The sequence below is a fragment of the Plectropomus leopardus genome, chromosome 5, assembly GCF_008729295.1.
Source record: "Plectropomus leopardus isolate mb chromosome 5, YSFRI_Pleo_2.0, whole genome shotgun sequence".
In the NCBI taxonomy this organism is placed as follows: domain Eukaryota; kingdom Metazoa; phylum Chordata; class Actinopteri; order Perciformes; family Serranidae; genus Plectropomus; species Plectropomus leopardus.
This window is the reverse complement of record NC_056467.1, coordinates 9710796-9732700: the sequence shown is the minus strand read 5'-3', so window position 1 is coordinate 9732700 and position 21905 is coordinate 9710796. Positions and strand designations below refer to the sequence as shown.

General features: G+C 39.7%; 1 protein-coding gene across 2 annotated transcripts in view; it reads right to left on the bottom strand.

Moving 5' to 3' along the window:
• The window catches only part of clmpb (CXADR like membrane protein b), a 141433-nt gene that overhangs the window by 96067 nt on the left and 23461 nt on the right, over positions 1-21905 (bottom strand). For both annotated transcript variants that reach the window (XM_042486125.1, XM_042486126.1), the window contains exon 3: positions 15483-15641. The gene's annotated coding sequence lies outside the window, so the exon portion shown is untranslated. The remainder of the gene's footprint in view (positions 1-15482; positions 15642-21905) is intronic.

Genomic DNA, 21905 nt, shown 5'->3' with positions numbered 1-21905 from the left:
TTTGACATTAATGTTGAACCACGTTAAAGTTTTGCTAGTTTTGGGTTAGTGAATCAACACTGGTGCAGAAAACCAAAAGTGTCAATTTGAATTAAGCCGTCTGCTGGCAGCCATTAAAGATAAAGAATGTCAACCAATAATCGAAGTGAATTTGATTGGTGTTAAGTGCGGCTTCTTTTGTTCAGGATGAGGAATAAGGTACCTGTTTTCTAATACACTGACTATAAAAATTATAACTGTAAAAAACGCCCCACCACACTTTATACCGCACACCACACCACACTGTGTTTTATTAGCATCTGTAATGCAATTAAGAATTTGCATGATTTAGTAGGTTCCTTTAATCCGTGACTTTCACAAGACTGCTTAACATCTTCACATTTTAGGTATCTGATGCTGCTACTTAGAGGAGCCAACAACTGTTTCTCATAATGACAATAATTGGAATATTAGTGGAAACCAATTGTGTAAAAGCCAAAGCCTTTGATCCAGAGACAATTTGGGCCATCTTTGACTAAAGTCTACTTCCCCCCAACTCTTTCAAGTCTACACTTTGGTACAATGTAAAAATCTAGGATAATGTGTTTCAAGTCTTTCCCCCTCAGGGACAGCCTTTGTTAGCTCTTGTGGAAAGTAGTTCATAAGATACGTAAGATTATTGCTGTGAGTGAAAAAACTCCGCAGGCCACGTTCCAGTCTCCTCTTTAATCCACGGGACATGTACTGCACGAGAGTCACTCATTTTTACACTGTGACAGCAACTTTTTTGAACCTCTTAAGACTTACTCTGTTTTACAGGCACAATTACAGCTCAGAGTGTGCTGAGTGGAAGAGAACTGTCAACAAAGGAAAAAAAGATCTATCCACACTTGAAAGCTTAAAAGCTAAAAACAGAATAGAGAGCAAACAAGGATATTTTTTGCCCGGAATTTATAAAGTAATCCACATGGACATAAATGCATCTTCTTCTTTGATCTCAGGATCCAAAACACTTTGGGCAATAAAAGACATTTAGACAAGCAGAGATACCTAGACTGCCTCTGCCTTCCAAGTCCGAAAGCCCTTCTGCTCATCATGATTGAACATAAACGAACAAGACAAGTTTGAGTGGCTCCGACTGCTTAGCGGCTTTGCGTGATTGTTTAATGGGACCTAAGGCAGGAACTTGAGACTGAGACAATGCTGTGTTTGGGACATTTTCAATAATGTATCAATGCACTGAGTTGTAGGTTGGTTTCTTCCAGCAAAGTCTTGTCTTGTTTCAGCTGTGCCTACTGAATAGAAAAAAGTGCTGAATGATACAGCAGCACGGCTGGATTAGTCAGTTGAATTAAAAAAAGGTCATAATGCTTAGTCAGTGGAACTATGACTTTGGGAGGAATATTTGATGAACTGTCCCCATGTTGGCACGTTGCTGACATTAAAAAAAAAAGAAGAAGCCCTGTAGCACTTTGTCTTCTCAGCACATTCCCAATACAGATTAGTAATGGCCCTTGTAATGTCCAACTTTATTCTATTTCTCTCTCTCTCTCTCTCTCGCTCTCTCTCTCTCTCTCTCAAATACATACACACACACACTCAAAAAAATATGCCTTCATTGGGAAATAATTTGAATGCAAGTTTTAAGTTTCGTTTTAATTTTTATGCAGTACACTGCCTTTACTCATCAGTTTATCATGAAAATGTCTTTAACTTCGTCAAAATAGAAGTACTCCATTTCCTTTCATGTTTTTACAGGGGCTCTGTAAATTTTGAGGGGGGCGTGTCCTCTGCATCCCCCCAAAATCTAGGTGTAAATGTACAGTTTTTCCTTTGCAGCTGCATTCCCACAGAATAGTATTGTGACCCTGCAAGAAACTCTCCATCTGTGCAAAATTAGCATCCATTGTTAACACTTAATATAATACTTTTGCAACATTTTCACCGAGTCTGTAACTTTTGTTCTCACTCAAGAGAGGAGATTTTTGTCATACATACAGTGCAGGTGGTTGCTCACCTTGATCCTCAGTGAAGTTCACCTGTGAGCAAGCAGAGAGCAAATGCTTGTGTCTACACAGATGGGACTGGACAGATGGAGATTTTAACAGGGCAGCTGATGTCCTTGGGCATTGGAGAATTTAAGTCTTGTGGATGGAAAGTAGGTAACTGCCCAACATTGTACATTAGGTGAGTGACTAATCCTATTACTTCAAGCTCTGGTTTCTTACCCACAAGGATGTTGTAGGAGACAAAATGCTTTGTTAGAAGCAGCTTTGTAATATGACAAAAGAATAAAGATTATATGCATTGTTAACAGTACAAGTGATTAAGGTAAGAACGTGACCATTCCTTCTGCGACCCTTGCTTCAGACATTTTTTTTGCCTCAATACTGGTACGGTTTAAAGAATAGATTTGTGCTCATTTATCATCTGACAATTTCTTTTTCTGGAGTGCAATAAGCATTACAACGTCATTACAGCCGCTATAGACTTTTAACATCGTTTCCATTTTACTTGCAAATATCCCCATTTCAAGCGGTTTACAATTAGGCAGCCTAAAAATGTCAGGTGTTTTGATTCAGGACTCTTCAACATGATATTGCTGCTGACTAAGGCACACTAGGACACACATAGGCTCCAGGAGATGAACACAACGATGTGTACAGAAAAAAGTGCTATAGAAAATTATGACTATGATTTATAATTTACATTCTCATTTCCAGACCCATTCAAAGTTCCCCTTCGATGCAAGAGTAAGGTTGATTTTGATTTCAATGTCCAGCTTTGACTTTGGCTGCCTGATCTTAAGTGGCCATGGGGGTCAAGTGTGCTAAACCCAAGGAACATACCCCCCCTTATCTCTGTTCACACAAGAAGTGATTAACGTCATCATTATAATTTCTGAAGGAGGGAACCTCTCCTCTGCACCTCTTTCCAGGAGGTTTCTCAACCTCTAAATGACCACAGGACAGCTAAATCAAATCCCATTGCCATAACTGCAGCAGTAAAAATGAATCATTGTTGAGAAAAATGGACTGCAGTGCTTGTTTTGTGTGATTCAATATTGTTTTCTTCATTCTGCAACTGCTATTGACATGTAAAGATAAGCACTAAATAAATCAATCAAAGAAAGGGGCAGTCTTTCAACAAAACACTGAAGGAGAAATTAATTTGTTCATAGAATTTAGTGACATTATTAGTATTATTACTGACTTACATATTGATTTCCTCCAGATATCCTCTCTAGCCCCTCCCCTAGCCGTGCTATCCTTCCATTGTGTGAGTGGACGCAGAGCCACAATAAGCTGCATTGATTTTTTTTTTTTTTTTTTGCCCGTTTGATTTTAAAGGACAAAGGAAGGGGAGTCCATTGCCCTGAAGAACCTGCTTTAATGGAAATGCAGAGAGATACCTTCTCTCCTGGCAGGTGTCACTCACCAGGACCTTTTGTGTTTGTATTTCCAGGGACACACTGCGACCGTTTTATGGAAAAGTCAAACTTTGTTTGTAATTAGTTTGTGATAGGAGGTGGGCTAACAAGCTTAGGGACATATTTTGTTTATGTGCTCCTCCGGCTAATTTCTCAGCTGGAGTGTTGTTTACTTAGTGCATACAATTACAGAACACATTAGTGTGCCCATTGGCCAATGACATTGGGGACACACTTTATATAACATTAAATGTTTATACGCTGTTCACTGATGATATGAAAGTTACACATTAATTGGAAATATTTTTGAATTCTTTGATTTTGTTTTGCTTTAAGACTTCTGAACTTTTGAATTCTCATCACTTCAACACTTTCACTTCACCATTATATTGTCACTTTATTATTATATGTTTATTTACTGTTTTACAACTTGTTTATATTTCTGTATTTCATACATATAAAATATAACAAATTATGTATTTATTTTTACAATTTCATCCTTTATCCCTATATTTTACCTTTTGGACTATATCATGTCTTCAATTCAAATGATTTTTTTTTTATTTAGACATGTTAAAATGTCATTATTGGGGGAAGTTGTCATGGCACAAGTTGGTCTAAAGGCAGAAGATTTGAAAGAATGGAAGGCTTTTGTTAACGGCCTTTGTTCCTTAAGATGGACAAAAACTGTATGATTTGCTGAAATAAATTGGCTAAAATGTGAGGCCAAAGCTCATGACTGATGTGATCACAATGAATGTGTAAAATTGACAATAAAAGTCAATTTCTGCAAAAACAGTTGAACAGTCGGTTCAACTTTTGATTCTCTCTCTTTTTCTCAGTCTCTCTCTCTCTCTCTCTCTCACACACACACACACACACACACACACACAAGCATGCATGCATACAGACACAAACACACATAGACACAGATATACAAGTTAGCAGCACCAATAAACTAGCTGGGCATACACTGTTGATTAAGAGAAAAAAATGCACTGATCTCAGACAACTGACTCATAGCTCTACTTGAACTGTGTGTGAGCATGACAGCAGCCAGCCAAAATGTCTGGCATGTCAGAAATTTATTTGAAGGTCCAACGGCCAATTCAGAGCAGTTGATTGCCTCCGTGAACGGTCCTTGCGCTCCCCTATATGTGAATTTGCGTTTCCTAGGAGAAAGAAGGAATGACCCGCCTAACTCTTACTCTGCTCTGATTGGCTTACCCTGACATTCTTACCTTATACATAACCAATCCCACTCCTCTTGCCTAGACCTAACCAATCCAACCAATAAAGGCAACAAGTACTTGACAATCATAGGGAGAATAGGGCAGGTTATTCCTCTGCTGTCCTAAATTTGCAAATTTGCCACTTGTAAACTGCACGCTAATGACGCCTGATGAAGCAGGAATTCTGTCCAACTCCAAAATGAGTTGTTTCAATAATCAGGTCAGAAACAGGCCCAAATTGTACAAAGCCTGCCTAACTACAGAGAAAACAAAGGCCCAAGTAAGTAAATAAGTAGGTTAGTATTTTTAGACGGCGCCTGAGATCTAAAATTTTATTGCCAATGACTGCTTCATGAAAGAAGCTTTGAAGAACAATACTATGAAAATTCACAAAATCTCTCATTGTTATATATTAATTAAAACGGATTAAAAAAAACAAAACAAAAAAAAATAAACTGACAACAAATACCTGCTCACACTGGGCAGGGAGAGCAAACTACCACCATGTCACCAGACTGCAGTAAAGTGAACAATGAATCACAGCAGTTAATCGCCACTCTCTATTATCCAATGTGTCAAACCAAAAAATGGTTCCCGCAGGTGTAGTTATTGTAATTAGTCTGCTCAAAGCAACTAGAGGAAAGAGCCTGTGCTCTTGCCAGTGGGGGGTAAGAGTGAGTGAGAGGAAAAGAGAGAGAAGCTGGCTTCCAAGTGTGGAAAAAGGGATAAGCTCAGACAAAGAAAAAGTGCCACCATTTAAAGAAACCCTCCCTCAACAACAAACCAAGGACAACCACGCCAGTGAAACTGACCCAGAGGTGTTATGGTTCATCGAATATATTCTCATCCCTCTGTCAACACAGTACACCAACACCTGAAGGGTGATTCTGTGCAGCTGCGGCCGCACTGCGGGAGCATGGTTGAAGGGGGAGGAGCACCCTGTGACCTCTGAAGGTGGACTCAATTAGCCACATATCAGAGGGAGCAGGATTGTCTTACAGTCCCAGTGGACGAGCACTTTAATTACATCTAAGTAAAGTAAATATATGTCTTTATGACAGTGTTAGGATCTTGGCTGGGAAGCCTTGGCTGCACTTTAATAACCAGAGCACTTTTAATCCCCATATTCACTTAAAAAGACTCAAACACGGCTTTTGGTAGTTCTGAACTGAATGTAATTTCCCCCCTAAATAACTACTTTTTAGACATTACTTGACCCTAGTTATAGCTGCCATTCTTTTCAAAACTGGGTTATTCTGTGACAACTGGTTAACAATATGTACAGTGTAACTGTTTTTAAGTTATATGCATTTTTAGATTAAAAAATAAATAAAGGTTCATATCACATTTACTATTTGGAATGCAAAACTTTGAAGGTCAATACCTCAGAACCTTAGAATAAGATGGCAATTTTGCCTTTCAAGGGGTTGAATAACAAATCTGAGGGATCACAAAATGATTACAGGTATAAGAAAACAAAAAAGACTGTAATTATTGATAATTATGTTGATGTTTTTCTGAATTTTCCCTTTTTTGTCTTTCCTGAAATACTTGATACTTTCACCTCTTCAGATGTTTAAACGTCCTTTCAAACTCTATTGATGAAAAAAAAGACAGAAAATATTACAGATACGAATGAAATGCAGAGGTAGCACTGGACATCATGGAGGCAATGTAGTGCGTTCATGTTAGATGTGACTGTGGGACACGATAAAAAATTTAAATAATGATGGAACGGAATGAATCAGAAATATATAATAATATATAGTGAAACTCATGAAAAAAATCTCTGTCCACATGGATCATATGGATGGTGCCAGCATACAATAACAACGCCACCAGGTCTGTCCGGACGTGTTCTCATAAGATGTAGTCCAGCCAAATTCCAGGTGGACGAGGAAGGTCCCGAAAGCATTGACAGGGCGGAGATATTTGACGAGTTTGGAATGAGAATGGGCTGGTACTTCCCAGGTGTGTGCACACTCGGGAGCAGCTGATAGATTTAAGGTCACCTTGGCTTGGATGCTGTCACCTCTCTGCTGAACTGCATGTTTCTCTTTGTACAGAGACAGCAGTCCTAGAGTATGAGTGATGTTTGTGTGTGTGTGTGTGTGTGTATTTTGCTTTAAATATGACACATACAACCGCTTTCACAGTCTCACATGAGCTACCACTTCAAACGGGTACATCTCCATCGATAGACAATTACCCCAGTACGGCGGAGAATTTATCTCTGGGTTTGCCTTCACAAGAGAATCATTTGCAAATTCAATTGAGTGAAACAAAAGGTTAATAGGTGTGCAGGAGGCAGAAAACATAAATAGTTTGCAAAGCAACTTGGGGGAAATGGATTCTCCCTCTGCGAGAGAGGGTTAACTAAATTTTCTTTTACAACTTAATGTGTGTCTCCCCGGTGCTAATCTGTATCAATACATCAGAAAGCCAGATGGCAGAGAGTCATTGTGGGAATAGAGTAACTGACAAGCAGAAGAGCTTTTAAGACAGATAGGGCGGGGCAGAAGCAGAGGCAACACACAATGAAAATCTACTTTGTAAATAATTAAATACCCCTTGACCTAAACAAAAACAACAACAACAACAACAACAACAACAACAACAACAACAACAACAACAACAACAACAACAAGTCTTTATATAGTATGAGGTAAAATGTATCATTATATCATCATCACACACAGAATATATAGTATTGTAATATACAAACAGATTTCAGTAAATTATATGTATATATATTAAATCAGGGTAGATGTCTTTTAACCCTGAAAAAATACAAAATACTGCATGCTCATTGATTTCTATGTATTTGGTTATTATTGTGTGTTTAAAGTCAAAATTAATTAAAATAATCCACACTTGAAAAGGTGGTCTCAATTACAGTTCATGTGGGTATGGTTTATGTCAGGTGCACCAAAATACGGAGGTGATTTGCTGTAGAATGTGAGGAGCAGTTGACTAGTAATCTTGCAAAGGCATTTCTTAACCCAGCCCTCTCCTTCAAATCTGAATATGTGCACAGCATCTGCTAATCTCATCCTTTGAACTTCACGACCATGGGCGGTACAGTAAGAGGGCAGGCGAGAGAGTCATTCTTGATATTGTCTCCAAAAATATAAATGACAATTTTGACATTATGACAAGGTCAACCACATTGTATGGGCTTGGTGCTTTGCAATTGATCCTCATTTTACACTGCAGCAACAATATGAACAAATATTGGTCGCTTATATGATGACACAAGTGTACTCAGGTACGGAACGACATCAGGCTACTTATATGAAAGTGGAGGAGTGGAGGGAGGGGAGTCATACCCCCTTCCCTAACCCTAACCCAATTGTATCGAATATGAAAACGCCCTAGAGCTAGGCTAACATTAACACCAGTATCCACTTGGCACAACTTATGAGTGTTATTTCTGCAGGTGACTCGACCATAGTTGAGTCACCTGCACTCTAAGTGTTGTGTTCGTCCTGTATTAGAGAAAGGACGGCGTCTAGCTAGCATTGACTTTCTCTCTTTCATGGGTGCAATTGTGATGATGGCAAGAACCACATTGTGATAAGTCACAGCCATGCCATGCTGATTTACTTTTACATTAGTCATACCAGTTAAAATGCACTGATTGCATCTGAAGTGGACCATCTTTTGAGTTGGGTCAAAGCACACTCAACCTATTTCAAATGGGTTGTAAAAACCTCAAAGGGGACTGCCCATTATTCCAGTGCCTCATTATTCCATAACCTCAATAGTCCAAAAGATGTCCCATTGTGCCAAAAATCCATTTGTCTCACAGCCTCTGCCGACTGCTCTGAAGGCCTATTGCCTCATAAATACACAATCATCTGACCTTCCCAGATGCTAATATTTTTTTTCCTACAATGACAAAGGGATGATCGTCCCAACTCTGCCTCTAATTGGCAAGTAATTGGTGCCTTTGTTGGTTGAGTTGGTTATTGGGGTAGGCCAATCAGATGCAGAGAACAGCGGGTCAAGTCTTTGCCATGGTAGGAAAAAAATATTGTGGCAAACTGATATCAGGGCATGAAATTTTCAAACTACAGAAAGAGTGTGTATTTTCAGAGCAATGGTCCTTGGGAGCAAACACTTTTTATTTTGTGGATAATAGGCTGTCAGACAAAGTGGCTTTTGGTCCAGTCGAACCAAATGTTTTTTACATCGATGATGTTTAAAAGAGGTTCCCACTTTAGCACCGCTCACTACTGCACCATGCGATGGTTGTTGGTAGGCAGCCACTGATCATCATGAATTTTCAGGCTGATGTTACGATAAAGTATCTATCATATAAGGCAATAGCAACAGAGGCTATTTAAACATGTCTCTGACCGCTGTGCCAAGACAAGTGCGGCATCAGTCAGACACACCTACAAGTCAGTAGCCCTGTTGTATGACCATGCAAATCTCTGCTGCACCCGAATGTTACTCTGTGCTTCCAGTCTCTACATGCAAAAACTGACGTGCGGAGTCCAGGCAGAGTCACAGAGCAACATACGGAGAGCTCGAATCACAGATGGGACTGACAGCAACATACAAATATAGAGTATTGAGGAGCAGATAAAGCCATGCCACACTGCAGCAGAGGCCTAGTGGGATGAAGCATCACCTGCTGTCACAATGGAAGACTTCCAGTGTGTTGATACGTGTTCTGAGCAGTCTTCTCTGTCAGCATTTCAGCACGGTCTTATCTAAAAATACCTGACATTTTCGAGAGAGTAAAGCAAATTCCCAAGCAAAAACAGGACCCGTGTGTTTCCACTGGGATGGGGTAATCCCTGGACATCTGTTTGTGAGGCGTCCTGAGAGATGGGCCTGTGGAGAAGAAAGTGTGGCCGTTTATTCTGGCCAACGCCGTGCTTGAGATGAACATCCTGCACAGAGCAGTAGGAGCTGGATGGGCCAATGGCAGTGAAGGCAACTAAAAGGAGACTTGGTAGGCATGGCAACTTTCAGGATATGGTTTGGTAAAAATTCGGTCTTGTCTTGTAGATATATGAAATCTAGGAACAAGACTGTTTCAAAGATATATGGGGGCCACAAATTATGACTGTCATTACCACGAACACATGCAAGCACACAGGAAGGAAAACACAGACAAGCAGGAAGAGACTGAGAAAAGACAGAGGCGCTTTTTATAAACGCCAATGTTCTTTCACATGTAGTGGAGCTGGGCTGTGTTAACACGGCAGGTAATATGACAGAAACCAAATCTTAAAGTCCAGACCGGAGAGCTGCTTACACTTACAGTAAGTCATGGTTCCTTTTAGCGTAAACTCCGATGTTTAGTCCTGATTATATGTTTCATGTCTCACATGGAAAGTTCAGTCTGAATGAGACTGGTGAGTTTCAGTTCTTCTTCAGTTGTAGAAGTACAAACAAGACAAGGCTTTGCTTGATGGTGTTTTAGGGTAATGGGATGAAAACCAATTAGATTTTTTTTTATATTATGAATAATAACATTCTGTCAGCTGGAGAATCTGTTATTAGGCAGATTGCAAGTAACAAATGGGTTAACACCATTTATCGAGTCAATTTGACCTTTTCAGTGGATGACATTCGCAATTATGTTTTTCATCAGATAATCAGTAAACTGAAGCAAATCACATTTTCATGTTAATCTTCACAACCTTGACATTAACCCTGTCGACATACTTTAACAGTCTATTAACAGGGATTTACCATCCCCTCATACCTCCAGTCATTTTGCTGTTTACTTGATGTTCCCAGCCAAGTTACACATTTACCATGGCGCCGTGCCAGTTGTTTGCGGCTATGTTGTTGTATACACAAGACTCATCTCCCATTAGTAAAGAGGAGCAGTGAGAAAAACTTGAATAAATCAAGGTGAAAGGTAATTCTTACCCATTTCACAAAAATATTTCCATCTTTCAATCCTAAAGAAGACAAACCTGTGTGTTGTCAGTCTCTTGAAGTCACATAATATTAAACTGTATTATGACACCCACATCAGAAATGATTACTGGCAATTTGGGCAGCATGACATACCATACAAACAGTGGTAAATAGATAACAAAAATGCTTTAAATGAATTAATAGATAGAAAAGCAGGTATTATACATTCTGACCAGAGGCTGCATTAGTCTTTCTTGTTGTCCATCATTTTGATAAACAGTGTTGTAAAAATTCTGTCATAATCTATTATTACCCATCATTTTCATTTTTTGATGATAATAAAATATATTTAATAGCATAATTTTCTATTTTTTTCCACAATTAATATACAGAACAAGCCAATAGATATTGCATTCATAACCTGAGGTGTAGTGCTATTTAAGTGCCGCAGAAGACCTATGACACATGCACATGCATGCATGCATGCACACAGTTAAGTACTGGCTTATTTCAAAGATTGTGTAACCACTGTTCCTACCATGGCAAGTATACATACATATATAAGTCAACTATAACTAAAAAAATTAAAGTAAGTTTGGCTGCATCATCACCTGAACTCAGCTAACAGTTAATTATAGAAAAAAAATTAATTCACTGTGCAATGCATGAGTTGACATTGTGGATCAGTCAGCACACTTTCAATGTCAATATGATGACACACACACACACAAACACACACACACACACACACATATATATATATATACACTCGCATTATTTTGCATTTGGTATGTAACAATGTAGCCAACCGACGCCATGGCTAACGCCAGCAGCACAATGACCAACAGCTAATGAATATGATATCCACTCACCACCAACTCGATGTGTGAATTACTTAAAGTTATGGTAAATCGGCCTCAGCTGTTCTTATCTAAAATGATGGAATTCTGCTACCTCTAAGCTCCACAGGATGGATTTACGTACCAAAAATTTGTGTTGGTATTGTTAGAAAAAATTAGAAATATTTTTTTACCAGTCATTTCGGAGTGTAAACTTGTTCACCCATTCTAAAATAAAGTGAATACACATAGGGGAGTGGTTAGGTTTAAGGTATAGCCAAGACTATACCTCACAGAAGATTAAAAAGATTTGCCCAATGTATCAAAATATGACTTTGCAGTGATAACAAAAAGGGTTGTCACAGCTGCCTGAATGATACTCAGATTAGATCTTAAAAAAAACGGATGGAAGATATGTTATAAATGGCATCATCTTGACAGATTTAAGCTAGAGTCAGGGATGAATGACTAGAACATGCAACCAACCTTTCCTCATAGTGTTGCTGTGACAATCCGATTAGCACAGGTCTTTAGATTTTGTATGACTACAGTTAATATAAATGTCTGTTTTTGAAATTAAGATTAATTAAAACTTTTATTACAAAAAACAAATTGCAGATGGGCAGATTTTGTTTTTTTTGCTTCGGACATACTTCAATATTAAGTCTCCGTGTATATTTTCCAGGCAATTATTTGAGTTAATGGCTACTTTTCTTGCTCTGATTGCTCTCAAAAGGTTGGCCAGACCAGAGTGGAAAAAAAAATTCTTTTCATAAAATAGGTCAAACCACTCCAGGTATAATCTCATTTCTAGTTTGTTATTTGGGGGGGAAAAAAGTTTACTTTGTTGCATTTGCTTGAAGAAAGCAATGGTTGGTACAAAAGTTAAATGGATTTGAAATGTTTGCATGAATCTAAAAGAGTTTAGGTAACCTTTCAACTCTTAAAACATGAGGAGAGATGGGATGTAAAGAGGATCCATTCCCATTATATTCAATGCACTGTATAGTAAGACATTCACAACTACTGTAGTCTAGAAGCTGATTATGCATAAAATGTTCTTTACCATGTATGTGTGTTATCATCTGTAACTTGATTGCAACCACAATCATCATACTGTCCTATTACAACATAGTAATGTTTGCATCTACTATGTGTGTATGTGGTCTGGTGGGGAGACCATGCATAATTCAAGTCATGTCTAAGTAAGGGGGCTTAAGGTGAGAAAAGAAGTTTGCAGCAAGTCATGAGGCAGTAGATGAGATTGCTGATACTGGCGGGACATTACGGGGCCTGTTGGGTGAACGAGCTCCGGCATAAATAAATGCAAATGTTGGCTAAGTGCCCACAGAGGGAGCTAGCATCGCACAGATGGGCCAGCTTGGACGACCTGCACAGGTGCAGAGTGCGTATTCTTTCTTTTTCTGAAACATGCACCAGGAAATCATCATATGAGCCATGCAGAACCCGCTTAGGTCTGACACAAAAACCACCACTTTTTTGACATTTCTTTCTTCCTTGTTTGGTCTTTTTTCTGTCTTTGAGGCAATTTTGTTTGCATCCTTTTTCAATAAGGGCTGTAATTGAGCAAGATACCTTATGGCACCAAACAAGCAAAACCCCAAGCACGGCAGAACACTTGAGGTTTAAGTGAACATCATTATGAGAGCTGAAACTCACGTAATGCTGGTGGGCACACAGATCGCACACTGTTACACTAAATGCCTCTCTCTGATAGGATTCCTTCCCCTTTATATTTAATGAGAGGCATCAGCAGGGATAAGTAGAAGATCAGTGATTTCCCCCTACAGTCAGTCTCCATTTAGCTCCGCCAAAAGCCAGTCACGGACCACATTCCCACTACTGTGCAACCAATTTGCACTTTTGCATTTTAGGCAAATGGGGACTCTTTCTTTAGCAGAGCTGCCAGTTCTTAAGCTGAAAACACACTGCTGATGCAGGCATGTCATACGATGAGCATCAAGTGCTGCCCCTAGCATCAATAGCAAGCATCACACTGCAGCGCATCAACAGAAGACCAAACACAGTTATTACTACCACACTATTTAAAGATTTGTGTTTCTTTCAGCTCTGTATTAGCTGGATTTCTTACTTGGAGAGCCTATCTCTGGAGCTATGGCTCATAAGGAAATATTTTTTGTCAATGTCTTTATAATAACAGGATTGTGGGATGTACAGCTCGGAATATTTCACAACCTCAACAGCCGATCTCTCCTCATCGATTCTCTGACACGCGAGTGACAGCATGAGGTGAGGAGAGGAGTCAAACTGTCACGGGAACACACGAGAGCTGCTGGAGCGAGAGATGAAAGAAGTTTTATCAGGGGCAGCAAAGCTGGAAATAGGCTTTAAGTGTTGTGGGGTGGTGTGTTCATGAGCACTGGCATGCATCTAACCACTGCTGGTGTGGGATGTACATAGAAAACAGTAGAAGTTTGTCGTTGTAACTTGCAGTACTTTTCATCCTTCATGCTTTCAGGCTCTGTCTCACGCTGTCACACCACCAATGGCAAATCTCATGCCAAATCATATCCCCAACTGAAGCTAGGTTTATGCTTGACACCTTGTCCCAGAACAAGCCATATGTCGTGCACCATCGATCTTCTATATGCGCCCATGCTGCACAGTAGGCTGCTGGCCAGTGCCTATGGGGTTAGCACCTCTGTTCTTTGACTTTCATTTCAACTTTAGCCGTCATTCATTGATCTAGGGCAGCAAACAAAATGGTGCGCAGAATCACAATTCAGAAAACCTCATTGGTAGTATTCAGAGCCTTTACTTAAGTAACTACTAATACCATAACAAGGAAATACGCCAATCATGCTGTATTCAAAACCTTATTATAGTAAAAATATGTCAATATAATCAGCAAAATGTACTTAATGTACTTTAAGTAACAGTATTCATTCTGCAGTAAAATGCTCCCTTTCAGTAATTTGCTATTTCCTCCGATATTTTTGGATTAGTTTAACTGCTGCATTAATGTGCATGTCACATTTTACAGCTGTAGATATTTAAGGTGTTGCTGTTTTTTTTTTTTTAAATCACAGACAAATCACATCAGGCTGTCTGATGAGAAGCATGTATTTCTAAAAAGTCAACTTTTCATTATGTCATGCTGCATGTGTTTCATATGACTGTCAGCTCAGTACCTGACATGGGCAAAAGCTGATTTCTAAAAAAGATGATCTAATGTCGCCCTATAAAAATGGACAGCAAAGAAGAAGGGACTTAACCTTATCTCTGTATGGTGATGAGTCCAGATTTTTTACGGCTGATTACTTCTCGCAAAGCTCCCTGTTATTCACTTTTTGCTGGCGTCATGTGTATCAAAGTGCACAGACAAGAAGCTGCTAAGAGCCCTTTGCAGGCAAAGACCTTCCTTCATTGGATCCCTGTGTCTCTCCATCCATCCCACTGCCTGCCTCTGAGGGATGACTGAAGGGGTGCTGGAGACAAGGTGTCCAAGATTTTCAAGATCTTGTCAGGACTGGGGATTGGGGGACATATAGTCTCAACCTGTCAACAGAGGTGCCAGCCATCATCGGCTTGCAGGAAATACAAAATGATAGGTGCATGGCCTAATATTGGGTGGTTTTCCCACAGTGGGTGCTGTTTGGGGAGAATGTCCAGACGGTTACTAATGACCCTTGTCTGCCACCAGCTCTGCCTAGGGGAACCGAAGAATGGTTTGGTCAGATGGTCCGTCAGGAAAAAAATGAAGGAAGAAGTGAAAAGAAGTGTGGAGGTGCCCTGCCCTGCAGCAATGAGTATCCTGCATTTTCACACCGTGAAGAAAAAAAAATCTGGAAACTGACAACCTGTCATTCTCCGATTGTCTGACCATGAATTATTAATGGGCACACTAGTTCCCTTGAGCCTTGGCACAGGCATATTTTGCTATTTTAAAGGTCCATCTCTTTCTGAGTCTTGTGTAGTCAAGCAGTCGTGGTGACAGAAATATGAAGAATTTCACAATGTGAGCATTATTTTTAGCGAGAACAGACAATATCTTTTGATTTGATGAACTCTGACTAACTGTGTTCTGTGTGTGTGTTTGTGTGTCTGTGTCCAGCCCATTAGATGGGCACTTACAGGACCAGTGGTTTCCGTTAGGCCTGCGGATCAGCTCTCTGTTTTCACTGTTGATTTGCTGGGACTGACTAGCATGCAGTTGTCACTCATTACATCGAAGTCCGTCCACTGGACCGTGTCTGTCTGGCTCCAGAACATCAGCTTGTCATTTCTCCCCAACTGGAGAATGAGAGGGAAAAGACAGGGAAAGAGGGGGGAGGGGAGAGTGTCAGAGGAAAATGTATTGTATTGTGAACTCGACTGCAGATGTGACCAAATCCCCCCAAACACCATGACAACGTGCTTAATGTTTGGGTGAAGCTGTAAGAACAAAACCAGGATCTACATGAAAGAGCTGGAGCTCTGGAGTAAATGAAATAGCAACGATGAGTGGATGTGACAGAACTATCACGAGAAAGAAAGAACAACGGAGCATCAGGCTTATATCTGATTTAATCAGAAGTGAAATGGGAGTAATCCCTATGTTAGGTCTATGAAACGGGAATGCAGATGGCAAGAACAGCACAACCAAGTCATCAGTCATGGTCGTCATTCGCAGACCCTGCCCTGAGCAGCAGGCTTAGGCACTAACAATGTAGTATAATGCTCTGACTCAGCATCCAGGCCTAATGCAAAGGGCAAATGCCATATTACAGTTGTAAATTACTCCTTACTCAGTTGATCAGGCTATGAATTAATGATTTTACAAAAGGATTATTGGGAGGCATTTTTATGGCGGATTACCTCTTATAGTGCAATGCTATCCTGAGGCACCATTACATCATGTAAGGGTGAATGAAGGCTCAAAATAACCCAGTATTACAGTTTTTACTATCATTTGGAAAACGTTGATACACGTTTTTCTCATGCTTTGTACTTTTCTAGGCTATCATAAATTGTGGTAATCAGCCAGTACAACAAGAATGTCAAAAGAATGCTTTACCCACAAAATGACCATTTTTATATTGACTACAACCTTAAAACTTCTTGCATTAACCCACAGTGAAGAAGGAATCCTAAAAAGGTGAATATGCTTCATGAGATGCAATCAACAAGGATCATGTTTAACAACTGCAAACTGTATCAAAACATTCATTTATAAACTCACACACAACTCATGCCATATAATCCAAGTCTCATTTATCTGGTCGTATGCACTTACAAAACACAAGCATTTTCTCCTAAATTTTACATTCCAAAACATGTCAGCACAAATTGTCTAATGCAAGGCAAAGTAGCATGCCCAAGAGGGAAACTCCAAGGCTGAAAAATGACGCCAACGTCTCAACGTCTGGCAAAAACTGCAGTTCATCGAATGGCCCCTTGTGGCTGGCTCCAAAATAGAGTAAATCCCCACAGACCTCATGTTAAAATGCCCAACTTTACACCAGACATAAACATGATAACAGCCCAGCACAAAAGCAGGTTTTGGTCTCTACAGCTAGCAGCATCTTGCTTTTCAAGAACATTATGTCTCTGCCAGCAACATTATCCAACATGATCAGCTCTAAGGAGCATTTTTGACATAAATGAGCAAATTCCCAGCTGGGACAAACCACAAAGACACAAATCGACATTTATAAAAAAGGGTTCATAAGGAAATAGTAGGCATGAGTGCACAATGAATTTAGGCTGTCAACCAATTAAGTCTTTCCCTGTAAAGGCATTTTACTAAAGGTTCAATACACCAGACAGAAACTAAACTAAAATAACTTTAATTTTTGTGATTACAAGGCTAAAAATAAATCAAAATCAGGTACAAAAATCAGCTGCTAACTGCCAGTGATAACATTAGTCAAAGATAATTTGTATCATTATCTCCTCAAGTAACTCCACGATACGGTGTACTCACTATACATTCACATATATTTCGAAGAAGAGTCTGTGTTCTAATTTGGTCTAAAAGTCTTTTTTATGACGATCAAAATGATCAACCTGCAAATGGATTGAATAATCTGTGTAGGCGCACTGTCCTTCCTCTGCAGCATCTTTTCCCTTCTTGCATCAATCACGCTCATGTCCCATAATGCAATCAAAAGCTTAATGGCAAACACGACCTAGCGGCACAATGCTGATGCAGGACATTTTTCTTGCTGGCATAAGTGGACACGTAAATAAGTGAGTTAGGGTAATCAGGGAGTAGAGATAGCAGTGGCTCCTTGTATGTGTGTGCGTGTGTGTGTGTGTGCGTGTGTGTGTGTGTGTGTGTGTGTCTGTCTTCAGCGTCAGCCCAAAATCGATCACATTCACAGTCGCAAGACCATGTTGGGCAACCTGCCTGCTAGTTTGACAGGTGTCCTTGTCGGCCTAATTCCTCTTGCACTGCTTTGTCTCTCCTTCTTCTCGTTTTCTCACTGGGGCGCTGCACCCCAGGGGCCTGTTCATGTGACAGGTGTCCCAGACGATACGGAAAGCGCAGACGAATACAAAGGTGAAATAGAAAGACACCTGTTTCTGTGGCGCCCTCTTTAATATGTCGCCAGTGACCTGTGCGCAAAGTCACGCTGGCGCTTTAGCACATAAACAAACATCAGACGCACTGGCAAACAAATACCAAGGTGTCCTCATATGACTGGATTGAGGTCAGGTGAGAGGCGCTGCTGTGTGAGAGGAATCCTTGGAGTAGCTATATCAGCAGCTGTGTGGCACACTGAAGGGAGGTAATCACTATTCAGAATGCAAAGGCTCTTTATTATAGGGATACACTGCAATGATGCAAGGCAGCCTTGCGTGAAATTGAAGAACTGACATACTGTGTTTTCATCTCCTTTTTTATTTGTCAGCTTTGCGCAGTTCAATAACAAGTTGAGTCAGTCACTCACTCAAGTCGAGTGACGCGGTGTTATTGTTTCCCTCTTTCTTTCATGCTCAACTTTTTCTTTATCAACGCACTGAATGTGGCAGTCGATTGAAAGGACATACTTTTGTGGCACCTGAAAACTTGTGCGTCTGCATCTGGAAGGCTGAATCTCCGTGATTGAGGGAGAAAGACCTTCCTTTGACATGCTACAAAAATATGTCCAGGAGAATGGGTGATAAAGGGGTTTTGGGAAAGGACTGTCAGTAAAAATGAATATCAGCACGAGAGGACACAACGCAGGCAATGGTTCAGTGGTTCGCCACATCCTGGCAGTTATTCACAACGACAACTTTTCAAACACGCCTTTGCGTGACTTTATCCCTGAAATAATGCATTCGTCCAAACCAGCTGAATCTATTTGGGTTATAGAGGCTGTTCCAGACTTGTGTCAAATATGCTATCGTTGTTGTCGTGTGAATTTGGTTGTCTTTCATTTTGTTACGCGACTCTCAATTCATAGAAGTCAAATTAGTGGCAAAGCAGGTGATAATTATACAAACACACTCTTTTTTTATTCCTCAGGGTTTCCTAATTTCTAAGGTTTCTCCATGTCTTGGATACCCTTTTAAGCAGCGGCTCACAACTGGTTCAGTCACAGGATCCAGATTTTATCTAAAGTCATTCCTTCAAGGTCCACACATAAGATGAATAACCACATATTCAATTTTATTTCACAAAATGTATGTAATGTGGGCTTACAACACAGTGAAATAAAACATATTGCTAATAAAAAGTTTTATTATTAAAAAAAAGTGAGTATCATTGCTTGAAATTCTTAATAAAGTGTGTTTTGGACAAATTTGACATGGTCGGGAGTAGGGCTGTGCAATTAATCGACATTTTAATTCTTTGTCATACATATTTTTGTGGTTTTGTTTCTATTTGAAGTAATTTTATGGATTGTTGGTGTTTTTGTGTCATTTTATGTCTCTTGTTGATCAGTACATATTTATTTAAGTGACATATTGCAGGTCAAGGCCAAGAGGGCTGTGACACTTTGAGTGACTGGACCTCTGCCCAGTAGACCTGTTAAGTAAGCCATCTATGGCGCTAAGCACCTTTGGTTATATGATCTGTCACATGTGACTATGTACTGCATGCTAAAGTTGTAAATTGTTGCGCCAATATTTCGCCCCACTAATGAAGTGTGTATTGAATTCAATGACTTGATGCTTCAACTACTTGCTCTCATAAATAGTTAAAAAAAAGTTTCCCGTGCTGTTGAAAACTGGTCTTATTTGATCTGAGTAGTTTTCACAGAGATGCACATGGAGGCGTTATCGATTTGACAGACTCCAGTCTAAAGTACATGTCTGAAGTCTTTCTATCTTACTGAGCTGCTGTGTTGTTTCCCTGTTTCACTGTAATGGGGGATTTACTGACAAAATAAATTCTTCACTTGGTGGAAAGGAAAACCTGTCTTTTCTGCCTGGCCAGTTTTGTGCTCTACTTACAGTATTGACTATTTTGTCAATATTCACTGTTCTTTTTATTTCTGTGTGAGTTGATACAGGGAAGTATCCCACATTTATTCTATAGACAGTTTTGGCCACTGTTCCATTTGCCATTGCTAATTATAACTAAACTTAATTGTGTCACCTTTCAAGAAAAAAATGTTAAGGTTTGCAGACACAGAGCCGATCCCAGCTGACATTGGATGAGAGGTGTGATACACCCTGAAAAGGTCGCAAGACCATCACACTATAGCCCTTTTTTGTGCTACTGGGCAGAAAATGCCCTCTATTAAATGATTAGAGACAAGTAAATTCAAGCATTGATTCATGAAATGACTGCAAGGTATTGAATCATAAGACCAAATCATGAGTAAACAAACAAATGTTTCATTTAGAATCTAAACATGCAAATTTGCAAACACAGAAGGGCCGTAAACCCTCTTGCTATGTACAATGTACAACAACTTAAAATAACTTATTAAATGCATTGCCGAAATTATGAGACCAGAGTTTTGAAATAAAAGAAAAACAGCCAACATAGTCTTTCTCACCTAGTCTTTTGTCCCGTTTAGCAGTACACTAAACAGGCATTTCTTATTTTGTTTCATGTGCCTTTTCTCTTCCTTTCTCTGTTTTCTGTCAAACTCTCACCATGTCTCTCCTTCCACTTTGGCATATCCCACTAGGCCTCGTGTCCCTACACTGCACTCTCGACAATGCATTTGACCAGCTCTCACAAGGCATTTTCTTTCCTCCAGCTAAGCCCATTCTTCTGTATCCTGCCCTAAATTCTACCATCCATTAAAACACAGATCCCCAAGGTTTATGATTAGATGTTTTTGTTTTTTTTATCTTCTCTTGCTTTTATTTATATATTACTTTTTACTTTTTGACTAGCTAGTACAAAATCTGTAGTGACAGAAAAGAGAGAGCATGGATTAATTCAACATTTTATCTCTTTTTAAATGTTATTATTACCCTATTTATCCTAATGTTGGAACAGGAGACACACTTGAAGATGATAACACAGAAGAAAAGAATCAGTTTGCAGGTAACACCAACCAGTTTCCAGACAAAAATATTATTATGAGTATTTTCTTATCAGGTTGACTTTTGGTCCAGTATTTTCTGATGTTTTTAAATAAAATAGCAGTAGGTACAATTCTGAGCTTCATGTACAGGAGCAAGTGTTGCTGTTTGGCCAGAGTGACACAATCGGCAAGTCAGTATCAAATATCAACCATGTTTGATGATGATGGGAACAGCGTGAGGCCCACCTTCTAACAGCAGGGTGCTGATGAGACCCTGCCCCTGATCTGACAATTCTCTGGAACTCATTTGGCATTAGGCTGTCTTTATTCCTGCACTCCAACAAAGAAAGCAGCAGGATGGGCAGCTATTATTTCTAGTTGTCATGCTTTGTTTGGGTCCAAGATAATTTCTGTAAAAGATTTTCTATAAAGTGTGAACAGGACTTCAGATATGTGGTAAGTAAACCTTTTGATATCCTGCTCAACTGCTTGGTAGAGCATAGAGTCACTATGTATTAATGAAAATGTGTGAATTCAACTCAACATAGTTGAACCATCTCTACCATTCGGTATAGTTTTATTATGCCAAAAAATCCACAAGACGTCACTGTGTTTTCAATTCTGATCGCCTTTGGTCGCTCTTTGTAAGTATGGATACATGTTCCTCAGGAATCCATGAGATAAAGTGTGGGGTTCCCCAGGGTCAATTTTAGGCCCAACTCTTTTTAATCTGTACATGCTTCCCCTTGGGGACGTCATCAGGAGTCACGGCATCAGCTTTCATAGTTATGCTGACGATACTCAACTGTACATCGCTGTGTCTCCTGATGACACAGGGCCTATTGATGCCCTTTTTAACTGCATTTCAGACATAAAGTCATGGATGGCAGCAAATTTCCTACAGCTCAACCAGGACAAAACAGAGGTTTTAGTCATCGGTCCTGAAGGCCAGAAAGAGAGACTTTTACCAAAGTTACAGGCTTTTAGAAACATCACAATCTGTAACAAATCTGGGTGTGATTTTTGACTCTGAGCTTACTTTTATCCCACACATCAAAAACACAACAAAAATTGGTTTTTATCATCTAAAGAACATAGC